This window comes from Bos mutus, chromosome 14 (genome assembly GCF_027580195.1).
Source record: "Bos mutus isolate GX-2022 chromosome 14, NWIPB_WYAK_1.1, whole genome shotgun sequence".
NCBI classification, from domain to species: Eukaryota; Metazoa; Chordata; class Mammalia; order Artiodactyla; family Bovidae; genus Bos; species Bos mutus.
The window spans coordinates 60597620-60612100 of NC_091630.1; the positions used below are offsets into that span (position 1 = coordinate 60597620).

Here is a 14481-nt window from a genome sequence, read left to right on the forward strand (position 1 = left end):
CTTTGGAGAGCTTATGTTGAATCTGTATATCAGTTTGGAAAGCATTGCTATCTTAGTAAGTCTTCCAGTTCATGCACAGGGAATGTCTTTAATTTCTTTCAACATTTGTAATTTTCAGTGTACAAGTCCTACAATTCTTTGGCTAAGCTTACTCCTAGAATGGGCTTTTAAGATGGATGCTGTTAAAGGAGTTGTTTTCATTTCTTAAATTTTCACATTTTAAATTTATTGCTACATTACAGATCTCTAATAAAAATGCTTTAAGTAAACACCACCACTGAAGTAGGAAATCACTTGGTGTGGACTTTTGCTGTTAATTATTTATTTTTTGAATCTGTACTATCTGCTCTGTTGAAGGCATCCATTCCATAACTTTTTTAAAAGGTTGCATGAACTTCCTTTCAGGAAACCTGTGATTCTCAGTTTATTCCTTGATGATGTTGGACATTTTTCAAAAAGATAATCTCCTTGAAATAGGAGTGTTTTGGGGAGACTTGTATAGAAAGAAGAAAAGCATTTCACAAAAAGATCTCTGTTGGGTAGGTTTCTAGAAATTTAGGGGCAAAAAGGAATGAAGGGGGAAAGAGGAAAAGATAAAAAGCCTGTAATATGAATGTGATAAAAAAGATGTAAAACTACAAAAATTTTGAAATTCTTTTATGTTTTAAATGTAGCTAAATGTGTGTACTGAAATACATACTAACACTTCATTAATTTCAAGAACTGATGGAGTTTCATTTTCAAAAAAAAGTATTTTGAGTGGCCAATAATTGTTCTGGGACCACACAAAATGTCTGAGTCGTAGTGTATTTTACATGCTTTTTTTTTCTTTTCTGGCCATGCCTCCTGGCTTGTGGGATCTTAGTTCCTCTGACCTAAGATTGAAACCAGGTGCTCAGCAGCGAAAATGCAGAGCCTCAATCACTGGACCGCTAGGGTAGTCCCTCCATGGTACTTTTTATCCTAACCCAGAGAATGATGTGAGGTAGCTACAACAGCTACCATTTTAACAGGAGGAATTTGAAATCATAGATTTTCCAAATCCAAATGAGACCTCTGGTTTTCCTAAATGCTAACAACTTATGGTCTAGTTACGTATAAGTATACATATTTTTTAAAATTAGGGCACATTTGAGAATAACAAATGATTTCAAATAAATTCCTTTAAAAGTACAAAGATATATAAAGTTGTGAATGGATTAGGACTTATCTGATAAATTCACCTTGAGAGAGAGGATAGCAGTACAGATGAAAAGGAGAAGGAAGATTTAGGAGGACGGTAAGATCTGCAAAGATTTAGTCCTTTGTTTCACAAGGCCGCAAAGATTTAGTCCTTTGTTTCACAAGGCCATCATCTGTATTAGAATTCCCTTGCTGCTGTTTAGTTGCTAAGTCGTGTCCGACTCTCTGCCACCCCCACAGACTATAGCCCGCCAGGCTCCTCTATCCATGGGATTCTTCAGGCAAGAATACTGGAGTGGGTTGCCATTTCTTTCTCCAGGGTATCTTCCCAACCCAGGGATTGAATTCACGTCTCCTTCTTGGCAGGAGATTCTTTACCACTGAGCAGAATTCCCTTTACAACGTGTTAAGAGTCCTGGGCCGTCAATGGTATATATCCAGTGTACTTGACACACTAAAAAGTGGATAAATTTCCAATAGTCCATTCTTCTATACAATGAAATTGATTTAAGTAACAATCATGCACTAATGGCCAAAAAATAAAGACTGAAAATTTTTATTGAAAAGTCACATAATCAAAGCAGTCAAAACTAAGTTAAAAGTAGCATAAACATTACAGAAACAAAATGGGAAACAATCTCTCTATAGTTTTTGTATCTACCTAAGAGTTTTAATTCTAATCTTTTGTTAAGAGATCAACATGAGATTTCATGTAAATAATTGTCTAGCAATTAATAAATCAATTTTAATAAACCTGAAAGAGCCAAATTTACCTTCGTACTAAATCATACTGCTGATGTAATGCTTTATTACTTTAATCTTAAGTGGAACAATAAGCAATTAAGGATAAATTCGTTTTAAAAGATGCTTTAAATTCTGTAAAACGTTCTGCATATGCACTGAATTTGGCATGTGTCAAGTGGTCTCACAGAAGGACTGACAGATGACCAAGTCAAGAGCCATGAGCCCCTCACTGGAAGGGGCCGAGTGCCTGGAGGGGGAACCAACAGGAGGCATGGATAGCTCTGCAGATGAAGGAAAGCAAGGAAGGGTGGAGGAATTCTTTCTCACAACTTCCTTGTGATGTAGGAGGTAAGATTATTGACCAAGAAAGAGGGATTGGAAAGAGGTGGGGCTTAGGGATTTAAGAGCAATACAATCTGATGGAGGGTTGAGAGCTGACTAGGGAAACACAGCACAGTAGACTGAGGCAGGACTAGACACCAGTAAGACACCCAGTTCAGTGCATCTCTTAATAAACCACATTAAAAAGGATGCCTGGTGGTTCAGTGGTAAATAACCTGCTTGCCAACACAGGAGACACAGGTTCGATCCCTGAGTGAGGAAGATGCCCAAGAGACAGAAAAGGCAATCCACCCCAGTATACTTGCCTGGAGAACCCCATGGACAGAGGAGCCTGGTGGCTACAGTCCATGGGGTTGCAAAAGAGTCAGGCATGGCTTAGCAACTACACAGCCGGGAGGTATTCTGCCTGCATGGCGGCAGGGAGGGCTTACTGAAAGAAATGGAGGAGTGGAAGAAGTAGTTTCTGATCAGACATCCCAGTTCTACTTTTTGACATTTTAAGCACATTTTCAAAATGAGACAGGAACTTGACATGAAAGATGACTGTTTTGTCTCGATCTACTGGTGTAAATCTGTTGGAAAATGAAGCGTGCTGCATTTTGTGTTGCAGCACTAGAAACAGTGTTGCTCACCAGCTCGTCAAGCTCATTAGCTTTGAAGACAGTCACTCATAACTATCACCATTATCATTAATAATATGTGTGAATAACAACAGGCCAGCTGAGTAGGGCAGCTGTAAGGTCTGTAAATAGTACCGGACTAATTAACTTGATAATCACGTGCCAGCAGCCTCTAAGTAGCACATGACCACACGTTACACACTAAACTAGCTATGATCTTCAAGACAAAGTCTAAGGCTTTTAAAAGGAGTTAACTTTTAAAAATGGGAAATTATGATTCATACTGTGAGTAAAGTCATGTCAGTCGTGGTTGCTGGCTGTTTGAACATAATCTTAAGAAGTCTGAGAAATATCTAATGCAGATGGGGAATGAAATCCCCAATCAGGTAGAGTTAACAAAATCAAGCCGTGTACTGTGATCTTCCCGATAATGTGATGCATTTTTGGTTAAAAGATGTCATAAACTTGTCACTAGAGTGATTTTTGAACGGTCCCCCATCCAAGTTTTTTACATATTGAAGGGCAGAGGGCAGAAGTTTTCCACAGTACCTTACCTAGTCAACTTTCAACTTGAATAATTCATTACTTTCAACATTTTATTAAGTGCCAAGCTCTCTACAAAGTTCTAGGAGTTCAGAAACTAGTCATTCATAGTTCCTTAATGGTTTTAGATTTAGATGGGGAGATGACAGTTTACTTGTGTAACATGAAGCAGAGGTGGTGGAAGGGAGAGCAGTCACTATCTAGAAGCTGGAGGCTGGCTGAGGTGCCAGTTCTGCTTTGAAGGATGACTCTGAAAGATGAAAAAGATCGAAGAACGTTTCTGGATGATGAAACTCATACCAGGCATGTGTAGAGGTGAGAAGTGCCAGAAGATAACCTAGAGGTGTGCTGGTACCTAGGAGATTCTTAGGCTGAGAAGTTGTATCTAACACACAAAACAAAATCAGCGAAGGTCATTTATAGGGAGGTAAGAGATAGGATCAGAATGGTCTGAGATAAAGTATTTAACAGAAGATGAGTTGGGAGGTAAGCTGAGCAATAAACTGAAAAACGTTTTGGGTGCTGTTAACAAATGTGAGTGTCCAGCAGGCACTGGGCAAATAGCTTTATTAGAGAAGGATTTCCATTTTGGCAGGTCAGACAGATACTAAAAGGTACTGGGTTGGCCAAAAAGTTTGTTTGGGTTTTTCTGTAAGATGTCATGGAAAAACCTGAATGAACATTTGGCCAACCCAACAGAAGGATCTAGGTGAACTCTGGGCATGTCAGGGAAGGACTCCTGAGAAGGTGACACTCAAGTTGAGACCTGGTGGGGGAAAAAAGCTTTAACAACGGGACTGACCTGAAGTACTTAGGGTGTTTTAATAGTAGCCTCTTAAGGATTCCTAAAAAGAAACACTATCTTTTGCCCGCATGGGAAATTTACAGAAGGACCTAAAATGTTTATTAATGAAATAATGTTATGAGGACAAGATTCAGTTTCTTCTCTGCTCCTCCAGCACCTCATGTTTTTACCATTTGTATCTGTATTATAATTACTTTTAAGAATTTGGAAGAGGCCTAAATAACAGATTTAAGAGCAAAGAGGGAGACACTACAGAGGGCAGCAGGGAGAGAAAAAGATTTAAAAACATAAAGGAGCATTGGTTTAGAAAGTTCAAATTAAGTCTCAGCATTGTCCATTTAATACAGTAACTTGGGGGGCTGGTCCTTGGATTTTTTGTTTGTTCTTGTTTTCATTTATTAAGGAAGGGAGAGTGCACAGGGTTGTCAATATCCTTGGCTTTAAGGGAAATATAACTTGCTGAGACTTATTATAGACACATGAAGTATCAGGAAACTGCAGTAGTGTTTTCTCTGTTGGTATTGTTCAGTTGCTAAGTCATGTCCAACTTTTTGTGACGCCAGGGACTGTAGCATGCCAGGCTTCCCTGTCCTTCACCATATACCAGAGTTTGCTCAAACTCATGTCCATCAAGTCAGTGATGCCCTCCAACCATCTCATCCTCTGTCATGCCCTTCTCCTCTTGCCCTCTATCTTTCCCAGGATCAGGGTCTTTCTCTAGATATGTGCATATGTCAAAAAACTAATCTTGATACATTTTCACTTATCACTAGGAAAGAATACTGGACATATAAGTTCCTACTATTTACACTCTGGAAAAGGCGAAGATGAGGACTGAATTAGTTTTATTCTCCTTCCCTCCCCAAAGAAAGAAGTCAGACAACAAACATTTAAAACATTTTATTCACTAGATTTGTCACCGGCATATTCCAGTCATGCTTTTACACACTAAGGTGTATTTAATTTGTAATGATGAGTGTCACTGATGTCTAAGAGGAAGGTCAAGTACCAATATATTCTTTAAAGGCCTAAGACTGTGCTTTGCTTACCAATTTTCTGGCTGAATTCTTTCTTACCGCTTACTCTCTTTGTGCCTATTACTATGCTGTGCCTGATAGAATTAGCTCCTTTCTTCAGTCTTTCCACCTTCCCCCAAGGCATAACAACAATTTAGCCTCTTAGTTTTCAGTTCCCTGCTGTACAGCGTTGGCGTGGTGTAATAAGACTCCACTTCAAAAAAAAAGTAAAATGACTTGCTTCTGTGGGATCTGTAGGAGTATTAAAACAAACAAACAAACAAAAAATAAAGTCGTACCCTGTAGGTCCTTCTCCACCTTTCGGATACCGGGTCAGTGAGACGGAAATTGAAAATTCGTAACGCTAACCAGCCGTTTAGTGCTTATCAGTTCCCAACATGACAAGTAAAGGTTCGAAGACTGCTTCCCAGTAGCGTGTGTTCGGCTTCGCAGCCGTTGAAAAGGGTGTTAATACCCATTTTTACGCAAACACAACTTAATACTTAAAAGTTGCGGCTTCATGCCATTGCCTATGATTGGTCACCTTCACAGAATCAAGAGCTCGCGGGGATTGCTACAGAATTCAGGGTAGAGCTGAAAGAGGTGGGTGCGGCGCTTTCGACCTCTTCCACCCGACCCACCCTTAGCTCCCTTCTTCCCCGTTCCTGGTCTGAGAGCGCCGCCCGCACTGTGGGACCCGGCATGGGACAGCCCTCCCGGCGCCCAGTCCCCTCACAGGCCCTGGTCCGGTCTCAAACGAGGTCGTGGTCCCTCGGCTGCCCTCCACCTCGACAGGTCGAGCTCTTTCGCCCAGGCTAACTCAGGATTCGGCGGGTAGGCGGGCGCAGGGCCACTCGCTGTAGTGGAGAAGGTCAGGCTCACCTTGAGGCACTCGAGCCGGACGGCAGCCAGCACCGTCCCAGACTGCCCGGCGGAGTCTCCGAGGTCACCAGAGGACTCCCAGGTCACCAGCCCCGGCATCCGCAGCCGCAGGTGGCGGGGCAGTTGGAACCGGCCCTACCCGGAAGCACGCCGACTTCCGGCAGCCCTCTGACTTCCGGGCCTGCGCGGAGGTGCGCTGAGCGCGCCCGCCCCTCCCCCGCCCGCTTCCCGGCGTGCCCCGCGGAGGAAGGGCCGGAGTCGACAATAACAAACCCGTGGCGGCCGTGTCCGCGGCCCTACCGAGCCCGGCGCTGCCTCTGGTTCCGTCGCCCGGCCCCTCGGCTCTGACCGGCCGCGGCTCGCCCTTCCCCGGCCCCTGACGCAGAGCCGAGGGGCCTGTCCGTCCCCGTGCCTGGAGGTGGCTGCCTCGGCGGCGCCGGCGGTTGTGTCGGTTGGCGGCGCGGATGGGCGGTTGGTAGCCGCCGCCGAGGACAAGGCGGCGGCGGAAGATGGTGCTGGGGTCCGCGGGCCCTGCTGCTGCCGCCGGCGGAGGAGGAGGCGCTGCCCGGTAAGCGCGGCGTCGGGCCCCTCGGGCGCGGGTCCCCGGGCGGGAGGCGGAGGCGGGCGGCTGCGCTGGGCCTGTGCGGCCCGGACTCTAAGGTGCCCCCCGACCTCCCAGTGCACCCCCGACCTCCGGGTGCTCCCACCCGGCGTCGGGAGCGCCGGGGTCCGAGACGCACCTTCGCCGCCGGCCTCTCCTGCCGCCGCCCGGTCGGGCCCCGAGGTGTCAGACGGCGAGCCGGCCGGGGCGAGGGTCGCAGACGCGGCTCTGTCCGGACCCCGGAGCTCGAGGCTCCCCGAGGGCAGCGTCCGGATAAAGTTACTCCTGGGAATGACTCAGCCTCCGCCGGCTCGCGGGTGGGTGCGGGCCGGGGCGTGTGTGCGGATTTCACAACTTCCCCGGCCGGAGCCGGGCGGCGCATCTCCGCGGGCTCCCGGCTGGACGCGCCGCGGCGCCGGGGGTTGTTTGGTAACCTAGTCCCCGCACCGTGCTCCTGCCGTGTGGTCACAGCGCGGGGCCTGCGGGCCGGGGCGGGCCGAGGTGCTCGCGGTGGATACGGAGGCTGAGAGACCTCAAGCCGGAGAGGGGAGGCCCGATGGGGGCCGCAGGAGGACCGGCCTGCTTTGCTAGCCGCCGTATTGTACAGTTTCTCGGTTGTCTTGTGTGGGTGGTGCTTGTGTGTGTGTGGTTTCTTCGCAGGGTGGGGAGGTTAGCAGCTTAGGAGGGGTACTCAATTTGAGGTAGACAGCCTGTGTGATGAGTCTCGTTGGTGCGTTTCCATGTTTGATAGACACAGGGTTCTTCCAGGTCCGGTGTTTCTGTGGAAAGACGCAAGGGGCCGTCGAGGAAGGCGGCTGATTGGATCTGTCAGCAGGCCCTGCTGGGGATCTGAAGATGGTTTTCTCCTTTCTGTTTTTAATGTTTTAACAACAGAATATGGTCTGAATGAGCATATTTTCTCAACATTTGTGTTTAACATTGTGTCTAAAACCTAGAGTTTTATAAAACAGGGTGCTTTATGTTGATAAACGGTTGTGTTGGTAAATGCCTGGTGATGGAAATCAGATATGGACTCAGACACGGTTTTCAAAGAGTAATTTAATTTCGTCTGTTTGGAATGCTTTATGTTTGTCACAGTTAGGATTGTTTCTGGCCTGATTCTTGTGTGGAGATGTTGGATGATAGGAGAGGAGGACCGCATTTTTCTGGCCCATGCTGAACACACACACGGTCAGAATAGAGGGCAGGTTTACTTCCAACAAATGAAACTCATTGAAGGGGCAGAGGGCACAAGACCTTTGTATTTTGGGGAGGAAAAACAAACAAAAAACCCCACACTTCTGAACCTAAATTTTTATTATGTAAGCTTGTTCATTTCAGTCAGAAGCTTGAGAGGAGCTCTTATTGGGCCTCTGATTTTGAGACTGTCTTTAAACTCTCCTGCCTTCAGCAAATGTTTGAACACCTGCTTTATGCTTTACTTTGCAGATGTGTGTAACTTTTCAAAAAAAAGCAGTGGGTAGTAAAATGTTCTCATCCAGATAGTACTGTTTGGTAACCCCAGTAAGCTTTTTGTATTCAGAAAACACTGGCTCAGGCACCTCCAGTGAAAGTCTAGCAGCCCCCTTCCACACTCACTCCCTCAGATGGTTGTTACTTCCTTACGGAGGTAGACCATGGAGCCAGGCTCTGCAGGGAATACAGGAATGTGTACCATGTTGTTTTTGCCCAGTAAGAGAAGGGAGATTGAAGTCCTGTATACAGTCAACTACTATTTAAGCATTGTCTGAAATCTGAAGGAAAGACCCAAGAGAAGTGAGGAAGCTGACTATTTCTGTCTCGGAATAGAAGGAAACTGCAGCAGCTTTGAGGTCCTTGGCATATATAGGGGAAAAGATCACTAAAAGGTGGGTGGACAGGAGTGAGGGGAGAGCAGTAGGAAGAGGTGGTGTCCTGGAGGCTCAACAGATACTTAGAGGAGAGTAGCGTCCTGTAAACTGCTATGTTCAAAGGCACAGTGATTTGTTCAGTAAACCTGGTGAATCTGGGAAGCAGTTTGGATTGAGAGTCATTCATTTTTTCATGAAATGTTAAACCCTAGCAAGACCCAGTTTTAACTCTAGCAATGAGCAGTGAACAAGGGTAACTTTATATGTAAGCTTTGTATGATGTTGTAGAAAGTGGCGGTGACACACTGGTAATTTTAAGGAAGATCAGTTGCAAGTTCACACTACGTTGAGATGTGCTGAAATAGACACAGTGCTGGAGGAGCAGATTGTGGAGTGCTGGGTTGAAGGTCCATACTTGCTATACATGTCATGATTACACTGCTGTGGCTCTTCCATTATTGTGGTCCTGAGCAACCTGTAACCTGGGCTTCTTGTGCAGGGCCCTGGGAGGTTGGCCTTTCTCTATCCCTCAGTGAAGCTGCTGTTCTCTTAAGTGACTCTTCGCAGGCACAGTGCTTGAGTACCTCTATACACCCCTTCTTCCAGCTATTTATTGGCTGCCCTGAGGGTTATGGGATTTTCCTCCAATTTTGCTCTCTGTTGAATTCTCCTTTAAAATTTTTTTATTTTAATGTTTTTTTGGTCCTCCCATGCAGCCTGTGGGGTCTTAGTTCCCTGGAAGACCAGGGATGGAACCCTTGCTCCCTGCAGTGGAAGTGTGGATTCTTAACTACTGGATCACCAGGGAAGTCCCTAAATTCTCACTTTATTGGCTTTTAATTGTGCTTAGAGATGGACATAAACGTGACTGGTTTAGGACTACCTAGGTTATATTTTTCTTTTGTATGCTTCACATAATTGGCTAGTAATCATCAGAATACTGAAATATTAGTCGATCAGTGCAGTTAATATTTCCATGACTGTGTTCTTAACCATTATACTGCAAATTCCAGCAGTGCACATCCTTTTTTGATATTGCTGTGTATTTACATGCTATGAAAGATTAGAAAATCTTGTGGTAGATACTATTGTGTGAGATGTTAGACTTTAAACAAGCAGAATTCACATTTACATTTAAGGACAGTGTCATACCTTGTTTTGTCACTAAGTCGTGACCGACTCCTGCAACCCTGTGGACTGTAGCCCACCAGGATCTTCTGTCCATATAATTCTCCAGGCAAGAATACTGGAGTGGGTAGCCATGCCTCCTCCGGGAGATCTTGCCGACACAGGGATCAAACCTGGGTCTCCTCCATTGGCAGGCAGATTCTTTACCACTGAGACACCTGGGAAGCTCATATTTGCGATTGTTTTAAAAACTATCGTGCGCAGCCCTGATGTAGCATCTTTTAACAGTTATTCTGAGAATCTATCAGATGACATGCAAATTTTTAAAAACTTTATTTTTTAAATTGAAAGACAGTTGCTTTACAGAATTTTGTTTTCTGTCAAACATCAACATGGATCAGCCATAGGACATGCAAATTTTCAAATTGCATTAAGGATAAAGTAATAATAATCTTTATTGGGACACATATTTTAGACTGTGTATGTAAAGTCATGTGTTTTACACAGCTTTTATGAATGTCAGGACACCACAGTGTGGAATACGTTTATATGTACTGATATGGAGAGACTCCCATGTTATTATGCTATTCATCTCAAAACAGATTGCATGTATGCATGCTGTTATCTCATTTTTGAGAAACTACTTTGTCCAGGTGTACTTCCTGTATCTGGAGGAAGACCCCAAAGGCCCAGCTCTATCCACACTGTCAGGGGTCTCCCTCTCGCTCCATTCCTGTCCTGCTGTCCTCCCATCAGGTCTGTTTACAGACACCCTGGATCTTTCTGGAAAGGCTCTCTGGGGAGTGTCAGGAAGATGCCTGACCTACTCTTCTTTCCTCCTTTTTTCTTTTCTTGGCAGAGAAAGAGGAGGATCAGATGGGAATAAATCTGATCTGGAGAGGCTGAAGCCCAGTTTCAGTCCTGGATGACCTGGACACTCCCATTAGTGGTGAACACCACTAGTTTCATTGATGCAGCACCTGTGGCCCTCAGGTTCAGTTGCTGAGTTACAGTTTGCAAAATTGCAAATCAGACAGAAGTTTTCCTACTCCTTATTCTTTCTCTGAAGCTCTTCGTCTGCCTTGTCCAGCATCATCCACATTTCATGTGGCCTGCTAGACCTGAGAGCAACTCGAGGGTCTTTGGACTCCCAACACCTGGCATAGAAGTATTAGTTGCTTAGTTATGTCCAACTCTTTGCGACCTCATGGACTTTAACCCGCCAGGCTCCTCTGTCCATGGGATTCTCCAAGTAAGAATACTGGAGTGGGTAGCCGTTCCCTTCTCCAGGGGATCTTCCCAACCAGGGATCAAACCTGAGTCTTCTGCCTTGCACGCAGATTCTTTTTTACCATCTGAGCCAAAAGGTGTTCAGTAAACATAGGGAGAATAATGACCAGCAGTGTGCCATTTGGGAGGTCAGTTGTTGTCTGGGGCTTTCCCTTTGTCTCCCCGTGTAAGGAAGCTGATTCTGAGTTTTGAATGGATCAGACAGGTTGACAGTAAGCTAGAGTGACAAACCTGACTGTTGTGGTGGTAAGGCCTCAAAGAACAAATTGCAGATATCCAGTAATAAATGATAGACACTTGTGTGAATATGGGAGATGCTTTCTTGTTTTTACAAGCATTAAAGTACAATTGTAACACCTGTATCTCTGGGAGTAAATGCATTGGAATCAGTGTTTTTAAAAATACCCCCTCATTTATAGCTTACTGTATCCCAGGACCCAGGAGGAACAGATGTCCTTTCACGATGTGAGATTGTTCTCCCCAAATGAGATCCTTCATATGACTTGACAGCTCGAGAGAGCTCTGTAAGTTCAGAGTCAGAGAGAGAAGGCCGAGGGCCATCTGTGACCAGGGGCGACTTCTAAAAGGGCTGATGGACCCAGAAGGGCTTTCTGACCACGCTTGAATGAGTAACTGTCAAATGAGCAGAAATGGCAAGTATGGGAAGACTGTGTAAAGTGAGAGGATGGGTTTCATGTAGGGAAATAGCTGGAGATACTTTTGGAAAGGCAAACGGGTTGATTATGAAGTTCTGAAATGTTGGTAAAGTTATGGTTGTCACCATTTTTAGAGTTGTTATTATATTCCTTGCACCGTGTGGTAATGTGAGATGCATTATTGCTGTCCTTCTCTGCAGAGGTATTATTTCAGTTCTTGATGTGCAGAGGTCATCTGAGTCTCCGTGGGAGAGTCGCATTCAAATACAGGTGACTCGCCATTTCAGTGCTCATCTAGCCTTAAGCCAGAGTTGGTGGTTTCTCTTTAAAGGGGCGGGCAGACGATGGAGTTCAAGGAGACTGTGTACCGAGTGGGTCCTGTCCTGAGGTCAGCGGGGCAGTGGCTGTGAAGAAACAGATGACAGGTTTGTGGCCTGCGGTGGCCACAGTGAGGCTCCAGGGGGGCGGAGCGTCTGGTGCTTGTAAGTGGTGGGCGTGTTCAGGAAGGGCTGGAGCAGGATAGAGGAGAGTTTCCAGTCTCTAAAATAAGGATTATGTCATTGGAAAATCAGGGGTTGGATTATATAGGAAAAAAGGGATAGGATGCAGACAGAAATAACTGACGTCTTGGGTAGCAACAGAGCGATAGTTTTGTTCACAGAGGAAGTTAGGGAACAGTTTTAAAGGGAAAGTACCAAATTGAAGTGTAGACCTGCTGAGTTTGAGAGACAGTGTGATTTCTGGTTGGAGATAAGTGCAGTGGCTGAGCACCAGTCCTGAGCTGAGGGCAGAGATCTGGGAGGGTTCATGTGGCGGTCATCTTGCCTTTGGTTGGCATAGCCCTTCTCTGCATGTGTACATTCTCTGTGTTCTCACAGCCCTGTGACTTGGGAAGTCTCCTGCTTTGTTGTATCAGAATAATTTAGGTTAGTTGAGGTCCATCAGTCACACAGTCAGTAGTAGGGACAGGACTTGAATATAGGTCTTCTGACGCAGGATCCACCTTCTTTTCACAGTGCTCTCCTCCCTCTTATGTGTGTATCTAGGGAAGTGTGTGGAGTGAGGGGGTAGTTCTTACTGGGAGCCTGATGGGGGCCAGCCTAGGACCAGCAGGTGAGGAGCCTTGTCCATCCCTTAGCTGCACCAGCTGAGATGGTGGGTTTTCAGGTCCTTTATTTCTTTGTAACTGTGTGATGTTCTTTTTTTCTTTTTCACAAATGGAAACAAGTATTTTTAACCCCCAATTGTAATTTTTAAAGAGACCGAAGTCCAGCATCCAGAGAGAGCCTTTTTAAAAAAATTGACGTTACATTGTTCCAGACTTTTTAATGCTTGTGTCTTCGTATACATCCCTCAGTATTAGTTAATAGACTAAAACCCACAAATAGAATCACATGGTACATTCTGTAGCTGAATGATGATAAATACGTCACTTATCTATAGGTATGGATTTAATGAACATTTTAAACACATTTAAAACACAATAAAACGTGGGTGGGCCACACATCCCCACCAGGAGGAGGTAAGACTGTCCCTCCTGACCCCAGAGAGGACCCCCAGAGCCCTGCACCTGGAGCACTCCAGACTCCCTGCCATGCAAATCTTCCTTTGTCTGCTTTTACCTTTAACATGTATCCTTTCACTATAATAAAACGGTAATCCAAAGTACAGCACTTTCCTGAACTCTGTGAGCTTAGGTGACGCCTCAATTTGTAGTCCGCTGGTCTGAAGTGAGGGTGATCCTGGGCACCACCAGACTTGTGGCTGGGATCCCAGGCGGAGAGTGGTCTTGTGGAGCTTGGTGCCTCTAAATCTGGGTTTGACTGAAACCACTGCACACTCGTATGTGGAGTGCATTCTGGGCGTCAGTAATGCTGTTTATGAAGTATCTGTAATAATGTGGAGAGACAGTTATTAGTGGACAAGTAATTGATGAGTCAGGATGTACTGGATGATGCTCTAGTACGAAATCCTCATGTAGAGTTTTTGTGATGGTTCAGTTTTTCTCTCACACCACAAGCCCTCCAGGGTGGGCAGGAGTCTACACTGACATTACTCACCCAGGACCGGCTCTGCCACTTGGGAGCTCCTGACGGTCAGCTATCACTTCAGTCTGCTGGCTTCTTGCCCTTCATTCATTAAAAGATTTGGTTCTGATCTGCAGTGGGACAGGAACACGTCTCAGTGTTAGTGCAGAGCCATTGGGGTGCATTTGGAAAGTAACTGCGTGCCCCATAATCAGTAGTGGGGTGATTGTAGGTGAAGTGGAGCCTTACTTATCCTTGGTGGAGATGACAGCGTTGAAAACCTTAGAGATTTTCCTTTGGGAACAAGCTGAGAAATCCTGTGGTCAGTGTTACTCATGTGACTTCTCCGCAGTCTTCACAGGCATATGGGATAATTCTTCGCTAGTGTGGGATTATTCATTCATTTTATTGAGAAAGTATTTTAGAGCTGGTTTCCAGGAATGCAGTATGCTTGCTTTAAAGAAGCTTGTTATTCAGGAGAGGTGAGAACTGTGTGCAGAAACATCCCAGTAGCTGCAGCAGAGAAGCACACGTGGATATAAAGTCAGCACAGCGAATGGCAGGATTGTGTGATTAACTCCATGAAAGAGAATGTGTGTGTGTGTGTGTGTGTGTGTGGGAGCGGCGGGAGGGGAGGTTGCAGTAGATCATGGTGGGTGATGATCACAGTGGGCAGAGGAAGGAGGGTCCAGGCTGGGGAAGAGCCTCAGAGACTTGAAGTAGCTCATTTTGTTCAGAGAGCTAAGCCGTATGGTGTTTGGGAGTGAAACCTGGGGAGGGCAGGAGAGGAAGAAG

General features: G+C 45.5%; 1 protein-coding gene and 1 long non-coding RNA gene across 3 annotated transcripts in view; one reads left to right on the forward strand and one right to left on the reverse strand.

Annotated features, from left to right (window-relative positions):
- LOC138990704 (uncharacterized) overlaps window positions 1–6270 on the reverse strand; it is a 56409-nt gene extending 50139 nt beyond the window's left edge. The window contains exon 1 of the long non-coding RNA XR_011466783.1: window positions 6135–6270. This is a non-coding gene — a long non-coding RNA (uncharacterized lncRNA). The remainder of the gene's footprint in view (window positions 1–6134) is intronic.
- A 129-nt stretch (window positions 6271–6399) lies between these two features.
- The window catches only part of RB1CC1 (RB1 inducible coiled-coil 1), a 39728-nt gene continuing 31646 nt past the window's right edge, over window positions 6400–14481 (forward strand). For both annotated transcript variants that reach the window (XM_070382408.1, XM_070382409.1), the window contains exon 1: window positions 6400–6702. The gene's annotated coding sequence lies outside the window, so the exon portion shown is untranslated. The remainder of the gene's footprint in view (window positions 6703–14481) is intronic.